Genomic DNA, 15,704 nt, shown 5'->3' on the forward strand with positions numbered 1-15,704 from the left:
TATGTACAGTAAACAATCATTATTTAGAAGTAGAACTAAAATGCGAAATAACATAGGTATGACCAACAAAATGAAGCACCCTGTGTGGGGAGATTAAACAATAACAACAAAAAAACCCAGCCCCTCAGGATATTGGGCTGATATCCAGGAAATTAAAGGAATTTATTATTATGACTATTATGTATTTATAAAGCACCTTGCAAATGAGCACTTCAAAGGATTTTTCACAGAATTCATTAATTAGATCTCAGCAATGCAGTGAATTAAGTATTATGTTATTCGTCTTAAAGATCGTTATACTTAGGCATGGACAGTTTAACTTACAGAGGTAGAAGAAAAGCTCAAGCATCTTAGTTCTCCTGACAGCTAGGAGGAAAGACTTCAACTTTCCATTGTGAATATCGGAGGGAAAAAAGTACAGGCTGTGCATGGAAAGGGATTTTGACCATCACAGATTTAAGTGCTGTAAAGAATCAAAACTCAGTGAGCGACAATGAGTATAGAGCCTGGAAAATGTACAGAGGAAATAACTCTTTTTTTTTTTTCCTGTGCAGTGAGATTTAGTTAACTGAGACAAGAACCTAATGTGAACTGGAAGTGCCATAGAATCATTATAGGACATTATAGGCATATTGGCATTACTTTGATAGTAGACATTTGCTAAATGCCCACCTAATCAGAAGAGGCAAAATTAGGAGGAGATGATAACTGAAATGAAAAACAGGCAGATGAAAAGATGACATAGGTAGCAATCAATGGGAGATTTCAACGGCTGCCTGGGCAAATGCGGAATCCATTAAATTGGATTAGAAAATGCCACCAGTGCAGCAGCCAGTCAGATTCACTTTACAGCAGTTTGGCACAATGGAGAGGTCATGTTTCATTAGGATTAGCCCTGTTTCCTTTTAATATCGTTCTGTGAATATCAAGCAAGAAGTGATATGGTTCCAGTTTTCAGAACTTGTCAGGTTACTTGTATGCACCACTGTGGGTTTAGATACTTATCTACAGCATATGTTTTTGCTGTAGCTGTGCTTGCATCAATGTAATTGCATCTCTCACACTTCATGTATCACTTAAGTAAGCAGTGAGAATTTTAAAATTCCCAAAGTCTAAACCTGGATTATCACACAGCTCTTTAGGAAGCAGTACAGATGCTTATCTTGTTTTCTTATGCTCGAAGTCTTTCCCATTCTATTCAGTTCTGGATATTTGCCTTTGATCACTTGCTGCTCTGAAGTCTGTATAACTCTGGTCACCATCTTCACAGCTCCTGCTCAGAACTCTGTGCTCTCTAAAGACATGCACTAAAACAGGCTACCTTTAAGCCACTGATACCAAATCCAGCAGAGTAAACATCTCAGTTTTTGTATTTCACTTTTAAGAAAAATAATGTAAATAACAGCATTTTTTATATTATTTCCTACTTCCTCATCAACTATCATAGAGGTGTTAGCTCCTTTAGGGCCTGCTCTTTGCATGTGTCATGAATAAAGCAACATTACTGATTAACATATCAATTAAATGAAGGTCCAGGTGCATTATGAGCACAGACTGTAATAGCCACCACGACAACAGAGCATAAAATGATCAAGGTAATATGATTTTCAAATCATTTTCTACAGTCTTAGTTTCAAAATATGGCCTCTTATGTATATATGAAGCCATATATCTGAGCCACCACACATAAAACGTGATGGAATGCAGCACTAAGATACAGGTCTGGATTTTAGAAAGCATTGATCATCCAGAAGCCTTGTACCTTATCAGTGACTGTCAGAATACTTAAGACATTCACTGTATCAGATGTTCTTATTACTTGAATTGGTCCAATGAAATTTCTGTGAGTGCTCTGGGGCTCATAAAAATTAGCTATTTAATGGAATGGCACAAGAACTGTCCTCCTGGGATGTACTGGAGTGGTACACTGCCTTGCAGGAATTGACTATGGTCTAGGGTTTAATCTTTCTTCTGTCCCCTCCACATAGTAACTTCTGAACACCTTCCACATCATACGGATTGCAATAGCAGAATTTCCTTGTCAAATTTGTATGCAATTTGAACACATTATTTGACTGAGCAAACTTACATACAACAAATCAGGAAATAAAACATAAAAGAAAAATCCCTCCCCACATTCTCTTGAAAGGTGAAAGCAAATGCTGCATGACTGAACCAACCATTTAACAGTTTATATCAAATCGTAGTCATATCATGTAAGTATAAAATTTTACCTTACTACAAACTTGAAAAAAAATCAAGATGAATACATCCCATTGTATTTCATCACACCAAGCCAACACTGATATTGACGGATGTCTTGCGACACTGGAAGCAGCTTAGAATTTCTGATGGGAAACATTTACTGTGATAAGCAGTAACAGCAAGAGCATTTGAGATGGATCCAGTTTGGGATCAACTCCAGAGAGATGCTGAGAAATAATGCAAGTATGTATTTTAGGTCTATATCCTTGAATGGGTTCGACCACTGTTCCCCAAATATGTGATGCCTGAGGAAACAAGACAGTGTTTAATGAGTGGAACAATTATTCTCCAGGACAATGGTACTCTACAGAATAGGACTGTAACCTGTGTGTCAAGGAAATTTTCAGTGGTTATTTACTAAATAATAACTTACAGCAGTATACTAAGTAGGCTGATGTAAAGACATATTAATGGTACAAAGCCAGGCAGATCTTAAATATTCAGAGTAATAGCCAAATGTAATAATTAATGGTTAATTTAAAAGTCTGAGGTTAGCAGAATTAATCACACAGTACAGAAAGATTTCATAAGCAGATAAGAAACACTATATAGGGAAAGGGGATGAAGCTGCATTGCCATTAGCTGCTCTCTGTGATAGCTCATTAGGTTAGCTTTTACCAAAGAAGTCAAACCTAAGTATGTGTGTGTAGTAGCTGAAACATAAAAAGCAAGCAGGAAGCTCCTGCTGGCGACCTGGGGAGAAGAGCTCTCAGATTTCTCAGCATGAGCCTGGAGAAATGTTTGGGGATATGTTCCCCTGTTGAGTTCAATAGTAAAGTAACCATTAAACAGTCAAAAGCATGGCACCAACAGAGGAGAAAGACAAAAGGCAAAAAGCAGCTAGAGCAGAAGTCCTGTGCTAGCATCAAAAACTACAGCGCTGAATCTAACGGTCATTACTGGTATGTTGCCATTTCACTAAGGAGAAAAATGGGGAGGTAGATTAGCAATGTATTAGAAGTGAGCACCGACCATAAAATAAGGGCAGAGCACGGCTGTTGATTAAATCCACATACTTAAAAATAGAAAATCAGTTTGTCCATATGATAGTGCAAGGGAAGAGAAGGGAACTTTTTCTCCTGTTGCTGATCAGTGTAAGTAATAAAAGTCATAAAGATTGCTATGGGGAGAAACTGCAGCCTTATTCGTCCAGAACTGATGGGGAGATAACTCTACACTGCAAAAGTCAGACCAACTTTCTGCATCTTACTTCATCACCATCAAAAAATAAAATCCCTCACAAGTAATAATGCTTGCAGCCAAACAGGAGCCAGCTCCTTCTCCTATAGCAACACTCGTTTGGCCTTGAATTATAATGCATGTTCCTTTGCCAGTAAAATAGGCTGCAAAGATCAACTAGGAGCAAATTATACTAGGTAAGAAGACATCGTCTTTATGTCCTTGCTTGACCAACATGTAGGGAGGCCATGAGGCTCTGCACAATTGGATCTTACATTCCAGATTTCCATCTACTGGTTCCTGTGCCTAGCTGACATGGCTTGCTAACATGCTTACAAATAACTTCATTTTGCTGCCATATATCTCCTAGTAAAATATTTATTTTGCTTGCTGCATACCTCCTAAAAATGAAGAAGTTCAAAGAGAGAAGAGTCGTGTCATAAGAGAACAGCATGAGAGACATTTTCTTTAAAGAAAGGCTAGCATGTGAGACCAGGAAGGGCACTGGATTACTACTGTTTTCTCTAACTATGGGTCATAAATCTCTTGCAGGTCATAAAAAGGTTGAAAATAACAAAAAAGAGCTGTCAGTAGGCAACAGCTCAGTCCCTGCAGCGCTGGGAAATAAAAAGGACTATTATTACTTACTCTAATTTTTGCACTTCCTCGCAAACTTCAAATTACCTTTAATTGCTGGAAACAGTTCAACTCCTTCAAAATGAAGAAGTCAATAATCACAGTTGTTTTTCACTCTCCTGTCCCGGAGGGACTAGTTACTACTGACTGATGGAGATCACTCAAAAACAGATGAGCCTAAAGGGCCTTTAACTTTCAGAAAGTTGGCTAAATATAATCATTAAAATAAAAGATCTGAGGAGAGATGACAAGGCAAACGGACCATGATTCTGCAGCCATTTCTCTTGGCAACAGTGCCTTTTTCAGGAAATTCCTGCTTCCTTTGTCCCCAACCACTTGTTTCCATCTCCTGAACATCCATTTGGTTGTGCTGACATAACTCCCTGCACACACCTCCAGGGGACTAAGTTATCAACAAGCCTCCCAATACAGACAGATCATCTTTAAAACCTATTGGCTGCCTACCTGTTTTGCCATGCAACTCCACAAACAATGGTGGGAGCAAGCAATGGGGATAGAATCAGGATAAGTATAATAATCATCTACCTAATCGCTGCCTCACAACAGAGAAAGAACAGAGCTAGGAGACAGAAGGACAAGGACTAATTACTAACTAGAACACAGATCTGGAAGACAGAATGACAGTGTGTGTCAGGAAACCACAGCACATATCTGGGGCAGAGAAGGACAGGGTGAGTCAGCAACAAGAAAAACAACAGCAACAAAAATCATGATTTGATGCAAAGTAAATCAATGAGATGTTGGCAGAATTGTTTCCAAGTAGAATGTTTTTCAGTCTTTCCCACGAGATCTTTAGCAGAACCAAAATGATGAAGCTATCGAAGCTCGCAAGGGCAGAACTACAAGACCAAGTGAATACAGAAGCATCGATTAAATGCAGAGGGAGGAGAGTAACAGTACATCAAAGGAGACCAAAAACATCTCTTCAGCACTGAGGGAGGAAAAAATTGGAAAGTTAATCAATTCTGCTTTTAACTTATATAAATAATACCAAGTTAAAATAGAAAAAGTAAGTCATATTATAGGAGAAGTGCATGCCTGCTTCTTTTGTAGAGAAACTGAAGGAGTACAAAATAAGCAAATAGTACCAGTCAGGGCATCTGGAATATTAGCCCTTAACAACCCTCCTCCTTATACTACCTTCTGCCTACTGACAGAGGAAACAAAGGCACCTTATGACTGCTGAGCTTAACTTGATAGTCTACCTTCCCTCTACATACAGATCTACAGCTGTTTTTGCTGGGAGTTCTGGGCATCAGCTGACAGTAGAGTACCTGAGTTAAAACTTCTCTAATCACAGCAGGAAAAAAAGTATACACACGTTACATCTAAAACACATTACTCTCAGAAAAATGTAAGTTCTTTCAGTTGCAAAGACAACTTTCTTTTTCTGCAGTTCAATTTTAAGTCATTCTTGAGCATGAATAAGGCAAGATCTCAATGGATGTTGGTTATAGAGGAAGGAATAACTAAGACATGGTCACACACTTGATAGCATTGTAATACTCATGGAAATGTGTACAATATTATCATCCCATCCCTCCCATGTTTATTTTTTACTGGAAATAGCATATGAAATAAATTCATTTTGAAGAGGGAAAGAAAAGGGGGAGAAGGAGGAGGATGGCAAATTTCTGCCTCAGTGAAGTTGGTCTAAGAAAATGAAGAAAAAGTGAAAAGTGGAGGTGTTAATGGATTCTGCATGAATGCTCTTATTAAAATGATCATAGGAGTAACATAGGTTAAAATCATAAAGCTGAAAAGTTCCAAATTAATTTATGTATTGGTAAATTCTATGGCCGTCACAAATTTCATTTATTTTAATACTCATTATAATCAATATAAATGCGCATATGGAAGTACATGGATCAACATATAGCTGTGCATATGCATTGCTGTAGCTGTCCTGTTCAGTATCATTTCTTATACGGACTAAGTTAATTGGCATGACTAGGGAATATGCAGTCTCTTCACGAGCAGAACGTAATGTATAAATAATTAGACAAAATTTGTCCTTCTCATCTGCAGGGCACTAGAGAGAGCTGTGGCACTCTTGGCATGATAGTGGGGTAAACATGATTCTGAGCAACCATACTTCTATGGGCTCCATGACCTCATTGAGAAATGAAGAACTTTTTTTTTTTTAATAAACCTCAACTCTTATAAAAACAACAAATAGCTCCTCTTCCATGGTCTAAGCCAGTACTTTCCCACTTTTAATTTCAGTTGTTCCTAACATTTCTGAAGTTTATATTTGACCTGTAATAATGTATAAAACATTGAAATGCATGTGTATAACTGAATTAACAATAAGAAAAGGTTTCTGCCCAAGCTGTTATGAAACCATAGGGAATAAAATAAATTCAAGAGTATATACCTTCATGTAGCTTAATGGAACTGCGCCCTATTACTAAGGCAAGGATCCAAACACCTCAAAAGATAGAGAGAGTCTTTCCATCAGAATTAATGGGTTTCAGATCAGGACATACTTATAGAAGGGCCTTGTTTCTTGAAAATACTCATTTTTATTCCATTTTTCATTTTTTAATGACTCTAGAGATAAGGAGAAATGAATGACTGAGAGCACACTGACAACTCCTTTTGAGACTAAAGCTGGATCTGGATGACCCATAGTTTATTTTTTACATTTTCCTTGGTATAGTGACATGTAGCAATATTTTTTCTTCCTAACTCGAAAATAAAGGAATGATTTAAAAGATACCTCTGTGAGGACGTAGAATAGTGTACTTCTTTTCAGGAAGTCATTTCCAAGCATGATGGAAAAAAGACTTCCTGTTATTTCATTCTGCAGACAGCACAGCTTTGAGTGCTAAATCTGAAATTCTCACTGAATTCCACATTAGACTCTCCTACAGGAAAGTCATTCTTCACCTTTTGCTGAAGAAAATTTGAAACTTTGGCAAGTGAGATAAATAATGTCTAACATTCCTCCCTCACCACATTCATTTCACAAGGGAAACTGAAGAAAATATTTGGTAAAATAGAATTGAAAATGCATGCCAGCAATTTCAAGTAGAACATTCCCAAGCAGATTAGGCTAATTCCCTCACGTCAGACTAAATACCAAGAGTATCAGATTAGATCTCAAGAGATTCAGATTTCATTTTTCACCTTCTAAATCATTAGTCATATTGTGACTTCAATCAAACTGAAATAAGAAATAAAACAGAAAAATACAACTATTGCAAATAGCTGTACCTCTAGTTTGCCCAGATTTCTTTAGTGATCTTCAGCTGTTATCTGAATCTCATCAGTCTGCTTACTGGGACAGTGGAATGGTCTTTAGAAAAGTATTTCTGGTAGAAAAGTATTTCTGAAACAGAACTGCTAGAAGAAAAGAAGTCTGGGAATGTCCCCACCACCACCATCCATAAAAAAGGCAATGATGAACAATTTCCCAAACATGGAGTCCAGAAAAGTTGTAAGCTATTATTTGGTCATGCATGAACATTTGAGAGGTTCTCTAGCTAGCATAGACATAGTTGAGCATAGCAGGTAAATTCCTAACTCTAGCATGCACTTCCTACTCTTTTGCTGTTAATCATGTTAATTAGAGTTTGGTTTAAGCAAGTGAATAATCATCGCTTTCACTCTGTGACCACGCAGGATGTACAGTTTTTATGCAGCTTGAATTTATCACTGCTAACACACTTCAATGCAATACTGCAGACGAGCCCCATTTTTCAGTTTTTCTGTTTGGACATGTTAGCTTGAAACTTCATTTTTAAATGATGACCCCACAGTCTCAAATTACTTATTTTACTAAAAAAATACTTATTTTTCATGCTGGGGATCTTAATTTCAATTTTTGCTTGAAGTAAAGGGACAGATTATGTCACTAATAGATATTTGCCAACATTATCCATTACTGTGGATACTCAGCAACTAGTTGTGATGCTTAGCATATATTTAGAAGAGCCTAGGACAGAAGAAATAGGAAGATCTGTTACAGCTCAAAACATATAAAGTGAGCAATGCTGAAACTTTAGTATTCCTAGCAAAACTGAATGAAGATATTTGTGCAAGTGGCCTATAATCTGTCTAGTTTACCTATTAAACCCCTTGCTACAGCAAGTGCTAGTTGATCTTTAAAAGAGTGTAGAAGGCTGGAGAGAGGACCACCACTAACTCCCTTTATTCCACTCCCATGACTAAAGTAGCCTTGGATTCTCACAGAGCTAGAAAGAAAAGTGATACTGAACATAAGGCATCTAAAAGAAAAAGAGTTCAGCTTTCTAGCGCAAAGATGGTAAGAAAGGGGCCCTAACACCTAGTTTTTTTGAAAATGTCACATTTTTTAAATGCTTTGTGTCCATTCCATGCACTGCCACAGCTGTTTCATAATGCAATCTTAAGCAATTCACTTAGGATGTTTATGGGTTTTGAGTTAAAATCTCAATCTTAGTGCCTCAGCTTTCTTGTTTGTAAAAGAGGAATAATGATCAAACAAAGGGAGTTGCAAAGATAAACAAATGATCTACTCACTTTTAAAATACACTGCTTTGAAATATGAGGTCTTACCACTTCTGAGTACAATATTCAGGGAAGTTGAGCATTTTGGTGCTGCCTGGTTATTTAATACATTAGCCAGTATGCTGCTGTTTTCATTATGATGTACTGTATTTTTAAGTATTGATCAGAGAGGGTCACTGTGTTCAGAGAGGCATCTCTTGTTACTTTATGCATCTAACGGAATTAATGACTGTGAAGCAGTCAAATACTCTTGTAATCAGCACAGTAAAACAAAAACCAACATAGCTGTAAGTCAAGAGGCTTAGATAAAGATATTGCTTCCCTCATCGCAGCATATGCCTGAATGATGCAGAGCATCCTTTTCCTCTGTGCTCATACAGCTCCTTTCATAAGCCATCATAGGGACTGCCATCATATTACAAGAAAACTACTGGAAATAATTCTATGATAAAATATAGTAGATTATTTGGCCAATCTAAAAAAATGCTTTAATAGATTTAAAATATCTTCACAACTTAGCTTTAGTTCATCTACGTTAGTTCATACGTTTTATGTTGTACAAAATCAGCTGTGTTCGTACTGTTCACTTGCAGTGAAAAAAACACAGAAAAAAATGCAGGGATTGCATCCAAAACAATTTTTACTTTATTTTAAGTTGATTCAAGTGTATGTATGGCTGAAATAAACAACAGCTTACTGGATTAAACTAGTCTTCTGCCTTAATGAGGCACAGCATATCAGGATTGCCTGGTGATGTGGGCTGCCTCTTTGCTGTCTGCTCCTAAGCAGGAAGAACATGGGACTGTTCTGCCAGAGGAAATTCCTTTCCAAAGGTCAGTATTTGGCAGCCACAGTCCCCATACTGACGTTTTACAAACCAGTAGGAAGCATTCCTCAGCACCTGTGTGTCAAGGTGCAGCTCCTCTACAAGTACCTGAATACATCTTCTTCCGACTTGTTACCTCTAGTGAAGCAAAGAGCTCTACTGTTTCACTGTGATTCATCTTGCTTCCCAACACAAGATGGGTTTAAGAATAAAAAGGAAAGACATATTTAGAAAAATTTGAGATAAAGGCTTTTCATAATGCATGCGAACACAGCATTGCAAAAAAAAAAAGAAGAATCAATGTAAAACACAGTTCTAGTCTATGCCTAAAACTAGATTTCATTCACAAATGAAATGCAAATTTATTTCAGTGTGTTCTTGCTCAAAGGCCATTTAGCTATGTTTCATGAAATCATACCCCCTCCATGTGGCTCCACAAGAGTATCTGCCATCTCCATCTACTTTGAAATGCCTTTTAACGCCCTGGAGAGTTCTATCTGAAATCAGACAGTTTGTGTATTTAAGTTGTTTTCACTTTGCTCTTAATACTGCCTAATAATACTGCCTAATATAGGCTGCTCATTTGGTAATCAGTTCCTGTTAGAGATATCAATACCTTCATAATAAATATTATATCAGACTCTGGATATAAACATATGCTGCTATGCTTCTGATCTCTGGTAAATAAACAACTTGCTACAGAGACCTCACTTCTCACATACGTACAATTGACACACAAATAAGAAGTGATTTGCCTGATATGTCTGAGAGTAAATTTTTTCCCCTCCCCTTTTCCCTCTTTTTATCTGAGATCTTTGGTCACAAGAGGTTTAAAGTGGTTTGGGGCTGAATTTTTAGTTATCTATCAACCATGTGTTGCCAAATCAACAGCTAATTCTTCACCATTCCCAGGAACGTCAAGGGAAGTAAGGAAATAAATTTTATTGAGTACTTTTTATTCAGACCAACTTCTCTACCCATTTTTACTCTATTCTAGCCAAAGCAAAATTTCCACTAAAATAAGTATGCATTAAGAAGTGCAGGACAGGATAGGAACCAGAACATTCAGAGGAAGGTATGTATATATTCAGTCCTAACTCCAACTATTCTCCTCCAGTATTTTGAAAGTTAAAATGACCAGTTTTATGCCAACTACTGTGATAGAACTTGAGGGATGAGATGGAAAATCAGAAAGAGGAACACAGCTGGTAAGAAATGAAATAAAAATAAAAATGGAGACATAACAATGCAAAGAGAAGAGGAGAGGAAAAAGAAAGAGTACGGGTTTAGAAAAGTATGTGGAGGGGGAAGTTGAACAAAAACAACAACCCTACAGAGAGGAAGAAAAGAAAGAAGGAAATGAGACATTGCATCCTTGGCATACTGACACACTAATGGGGTAAGGTATTCTAGCAGTCTTTAATGAAGGAGGAATTTCACACAGTAAGTTTGAATAGAAAGAAGACGGCACTTTCTCCACATAACATACAGAATTTATGATATGCAGTGTTCTCAGCTGTAGAGAGTGCAATGGATATGGCATTGAGTAATGCAAGTTAGGGTTGCATGATAACTTGTCTCCTTTATATTTGACTTCGCAGATCATTCCAGAGATCCAATGGTCTATTCTTGTCATGTCACTATCTTTAGTCTTCTGTGAAGCATTAAAAGGATTGCTACTAAGCTCTCCTGTCTCCATTTGTCTCTTGAGGGTTATTGACTTTGGTTCTATCTAAAGGTTCTTTCTTCTAAGATAAATCCCTAGAGGCCTCTTGCTGAAAAGAAAAGAAAGAGATAGAGAGGAAAAAAAAAAAAAGACTGAACAGAAACTTCCTAGTTTTCATTTATAGACATATAGAATGTAAAAATTACTTAGTTGAGCATTCCCTTTGTTTGGTAGCAATAGGCACTGCCTACACAGTTTTACACTGAAAATATCCTTGTTCTGTGACTGTAGTCTTACCAATTGCCAGCTGTGTTTAACTGGCTGTGCACATGCAAGTCAGTATCTATAGCCATTTAAAATACGAGCTTTGTTCTAAACATGGCTATGTGGATTGGTATTAGGTGAAAAGAGCTTTTGGTTTGATTTGAATATCTCATTTCTGCGGTTCCTTTCCAAACTCTGGCACACGGCTCATCCTCAAATGGAGTTTTTCTTTATGTTTAAGGACTTAATTCATCCTGACGTTGCATGCCCCTAATTGCCACTTTTTAAGATAGACAACACACTTTCATGAAGACTTGAACTCTTCCATAAAGCATGGAACACAGCTGCTTCCTTAGCTGTTACAAAACAAAAAACAAAAAACAAATCAACAGTGACAACTATAACTTTACTACAGATAACCTTTATAGAAGCACAGTGACTACCACATATATAAAATTCAGGACTATTCATCTTTAAAAAGGCCAAAAATAAGTATTTATCACACAAAAAGAGAACACTGAAATGCAGCTACTTCGAGAGTAAACTTAGCAGCCAAAGAAATACACAGAAATAATCTGTGGAAGCTCCACATGCTGAACTAATGTTAAGTTTAAGTGATTCTAACCAGGAGCAGAATTTGGTAAGAATTCAAGAATATACAGTTAGTAGTAATGCCAGATCAATATTGTTAGAAACCACCCAAGAAAAAAGCCTCTTGCTGAAAATATAAGTTACCTTTTACAGCAAAGACCTCAAGCTATATTAAAGGAATGTTATTTCCTTCCCTTTCCTTCCCTCAGTCAAAATGGCATTTCCAACAACACTCCATATAAAACACAGTTTAAATGGTGAGTCAGAGACTGAAGGATCAATCCATTCAGCAGGGCCTGAGAAGTTTCAACTTTATATAGTATGTTGCAGCTAATGTCATCTCATGTAATTTCAGTTTCTTTCCATATATACTCTGAAGGGTTATAACTTCTTTGCCTGGTGTAAAGCCTAGCATTCAAACTGTTTTCTATGGCACTGAGATTCGATCATCACAAAAGCTTCAACAAAGGAACGTTACAAAACTCCCATGACAGTCTACCCGTTTTATAGGTAGAAAAAGACACATCTGAAACATAGCTAGGGACTGAACCCAGATCACTGGATCTCAGACCAGTTCCAACCATAAGCAACCTACTGTTTTCTTTTGCTCATGCTAAATTGCATAATAGTAATTGACGCAATTTTTATAAAGACTACTGGACCCCCATAAACAAAAAGCCCTGGTAATTCATTTCTTCTACACAGTAGAAAACCAAATTAGTTCTTGAGATTCTAGACGAAATTGATTACCAAAAACTTTCAGTGGAAGAGTCTTGAAAGGCAGATTATAAACGAAAAATCATGATTGCCTTAAATGTGCAAAGGGCAAGACCTATACCTACCCTAAGTTTCCTATATCAGCCTCCACCACAAATACTTTTATGATTTATCCCAGGTAATAAATTAACTTCTGCTCCTTCCAGAGAGAGGCTTTAGACTTGCACTCTTTTTTACAGCTACAGCTTATACAGAGATATAACTCCCAGTAATGTTATGTGACTGTAGATTGGCCTGTTTTCTTGCAGTTGCCAAGCCTGGTGAAGCACGGAAACAATTAGTGAATTACAGCAGTGGAATCTCTGAATGTTTTTAATTAATGGATGCCAGGGACCTGGAGGGAGGTCACCAGTAACAAGAACGAAGGTATTTCCTAGAGACTTTTGAGAGCCTAACCTATTACTCAACCAGCCAAACCATCTATACCCCCAAGGAAAGGAAAAAGCTTCCTAATTTAATGATGTTTTGTGCTTTTTGGGTGTCTTATGAGATGTGGGAATAGACCCGTATGATAACTTTTGCATCAAAAATTTCATTTCATTTTCCACTAGCATGATTTTCCATTGTTAACATTTTTACTCTCTGCATGTATTAAGGCAAATTAATAAATGAAGAGAGCAAGTCAGCTTGTCAGATATTTCCTAAAGTATCATGGGAAATGATTGGTTTAGGATGACTGCACAAAAACTGCTGAGGACCAATAAACATGTGCATGGTATGGACATACTGAAAATTAACTAGGCTCAGAAGCATACCATATAGCTGAGCTTTTGGGACAGGAGAGAAACTTAATGTTCACTGCTTGGGACTTAACATGAAGGAAAAAGCATTATAATTACGCGGAGAGATTATGGATCTTTAGGTTTTGCATTCTCTTGAATTTCTAAAATGTTAGCAACAAAAACATCCATAGTTACAGCTTCAGGGGAGAAAAAGAGTTTCCACAAACACAATAGTTAAGCCTGGAAGACAGGATTGAAATAGGCCCATCAAGCAGGATTATTTACAGTTAAAATTAAAGCCATTAAGTCTCACTATGAAACAACAATTCACTATGCTAAATTGTTATAGGGTTGATATGCTGGTATTTTCATGAATTCTAAGTCCTACAAGGAATTTCTTGGAACGTTACTGTAGTCTTCTGATTTATATTCTCTAAGAGGTCCACAGGAGGGTAAAAAAGCCTTGTAAGATATATCTATCTTCCAAATTTTCCCTAATACAGGGAAGGCAGCTGAAGCTCAGTGCTCTAAGAAACTCTTGGAAGACTTTCAAGACGCTCAGTATGAACACTCAGAGCCTACACAGAATCAAAAATATGTGCTTCCATTCCCTAACAGTTTTGTGCCATGTATTTCCTCCATGCTAAATATCTCCAAAGCTTGAAGAGCAAACTGTGTAGCAATATCCCAGGATGAATTACCTGTGCTGTAGATTTACCGTCTGGGGAGATGATGCTTCTCCTCATTTCCCAAACTACCCCTGGACATTCTCATCCTACTAGCCCATTGGAGACTGTTCCACAGAGCTGCCTGGACCCCCCTAGAGCATCCACCCTGTGGAAGAAACAAATATTGAAAATTTGTGGTGCAACACTAAAATCTTCTGAACTCATGATAATCTGAAGACAGTGGGAGAGAAAAATTAATGTAGATTAAAACAGGATATAGAAGGGCTCTCATTACACTAGCTAAGTAGGGAGGAGAGTTGTAGGATTGTATTATTTCTTCAACATACTCATGTGTATAATAAAACTGCTGAAGGCACAGTTAATTTCAGGAAGATTTGAAGACATAAAATATAAGCAGAGATTTCAATGGCAGCAATTGGTCAGTAATGTGAACACCTAATCTTGCATATGAAATCCTTTTCTCTTGGAAGTGCTACTGAATTTTTACATGCTTAGCAGTTAAAAGAAGGGTCTCTGTTACTACTACATTTCTGTAATGAGTGACTTCATTATATATACAGGGTACGGTGGTACAAAATGCTGAGGTAGCAGCATTTCTTCTTGAGGACAATGTACGCCTTCTAGGATTGAGACATTCCTTCATGTATAGTCTTCAATGTATGTGGAGGTAATAAATGAAAATTGGAGAAAAGTTTAAAAATTAATTACTCTGCTAAATTGTTTTCAAGCTATAGCCCAGAACATATTGCACCAAATGCCTATTTAAATCAATGAATAAATAAGCATTAGAAATAATCATCATACATATAATTCAGTTGCTTGAAAACCCTAATAGGCATGAGATATAAAATTGGTCTTTTATTTCAAATCTTTTAAAATCATTGCTCATTTACTAAAAAAGAATTCATTCTACACTCTCTTGTTTACGACAAAAGACAATTGAGTAAATGGTGACTCCAGATAACCCATAAGTCACTGGTTCTGTTTTTCAAAGACATGCCTGCTTTCTATTCCTTTGGCCTTGGCTGCCTAGCAACCTCCACAGAGCTCTTAGTCTATACTAATTCTGGAGAGTTTGCATTTATATATTTATTTATGAGAATGTCTATAAGGAAAGCAGAGAAACAAAAAGCTGTTTGTTCCTTCCTTTTAACAATGGACTCCAAACATCTCACCTCAGTGAAGAACACAGTCCTTGGTCTTGCAGTGAGAGGTGCCTACCTCCTTGAAATTGCTTAGGAGCTAAACAAATCTTGCTCTCCATGGGACAAAAGCTGAGTCTCTGCAGGAAGCTCCTGCTATAATAGGCACCGATATTTTTTGCCCTCCCTGTTGATTTGATAAGCTTTGATAAGCTTTTTCATCCTGAAATACTAAGTGTTTATGTAAAGCTCCTGTTTTCTTGCAGCCTGGAGCTTTGATGTAACAAGAGGCAGAGTTTCTGATGCTGTACTGAGTCACTAGCAGTTCCTACATTGTCTGAGCACTGAAGGGAAATGGAGATTAAAACTCTGATCCCCTGCTGTGTCTGTGACTTAAACCAGGACGGTTTGGAAGGAGATGGGACTACTTAT

General features: G+C 37.2%; 1 protein-coding gene across 18 annotated transcripts in view; it reads right to left on the reverse strand.

The window, feature by feature from the left end:
• LRRC4C (leucine rich repeat containing 4C) overlaps positions 1–15,704 on the reverse strand; it is a 551,925-nt gene that overhangs the window by 45,568 nt on the left and 490,653 nt on the right. For 13 of the 18 annotated variants that reach the window (XM_068945546.1, XM_009682821.2, XM_068945542.1 and 10 more), the window contains one exon: positions 14,143–14,275. The exons of the other annotated variants lie outside the window; for them this stretch is intronic. The gene's annotated coding sequence lies outside the window, so the exon portion shown is untranslated. The remainder of the gene's footprint in view (positions 1–14,142; positions 14,276–15,704) is intronic. 18 annotated transcript variants of the gene reach the window in all.

The sequence above is a fragment of the Struthio camelus genome, chromosome 5 (assembly GCF_040807025.1).
Source record: "Struthio camelus isolate bStrCam1 chromosome 5, bStrCam1.hap1, whole genome shotgun sequence".
Classification (NCBI taxonomy): Eukaryota; Metazoa; Chordata; class Aves; order Struthioniformes; family Struthionidae; genus Struthio; species Struthio camelus.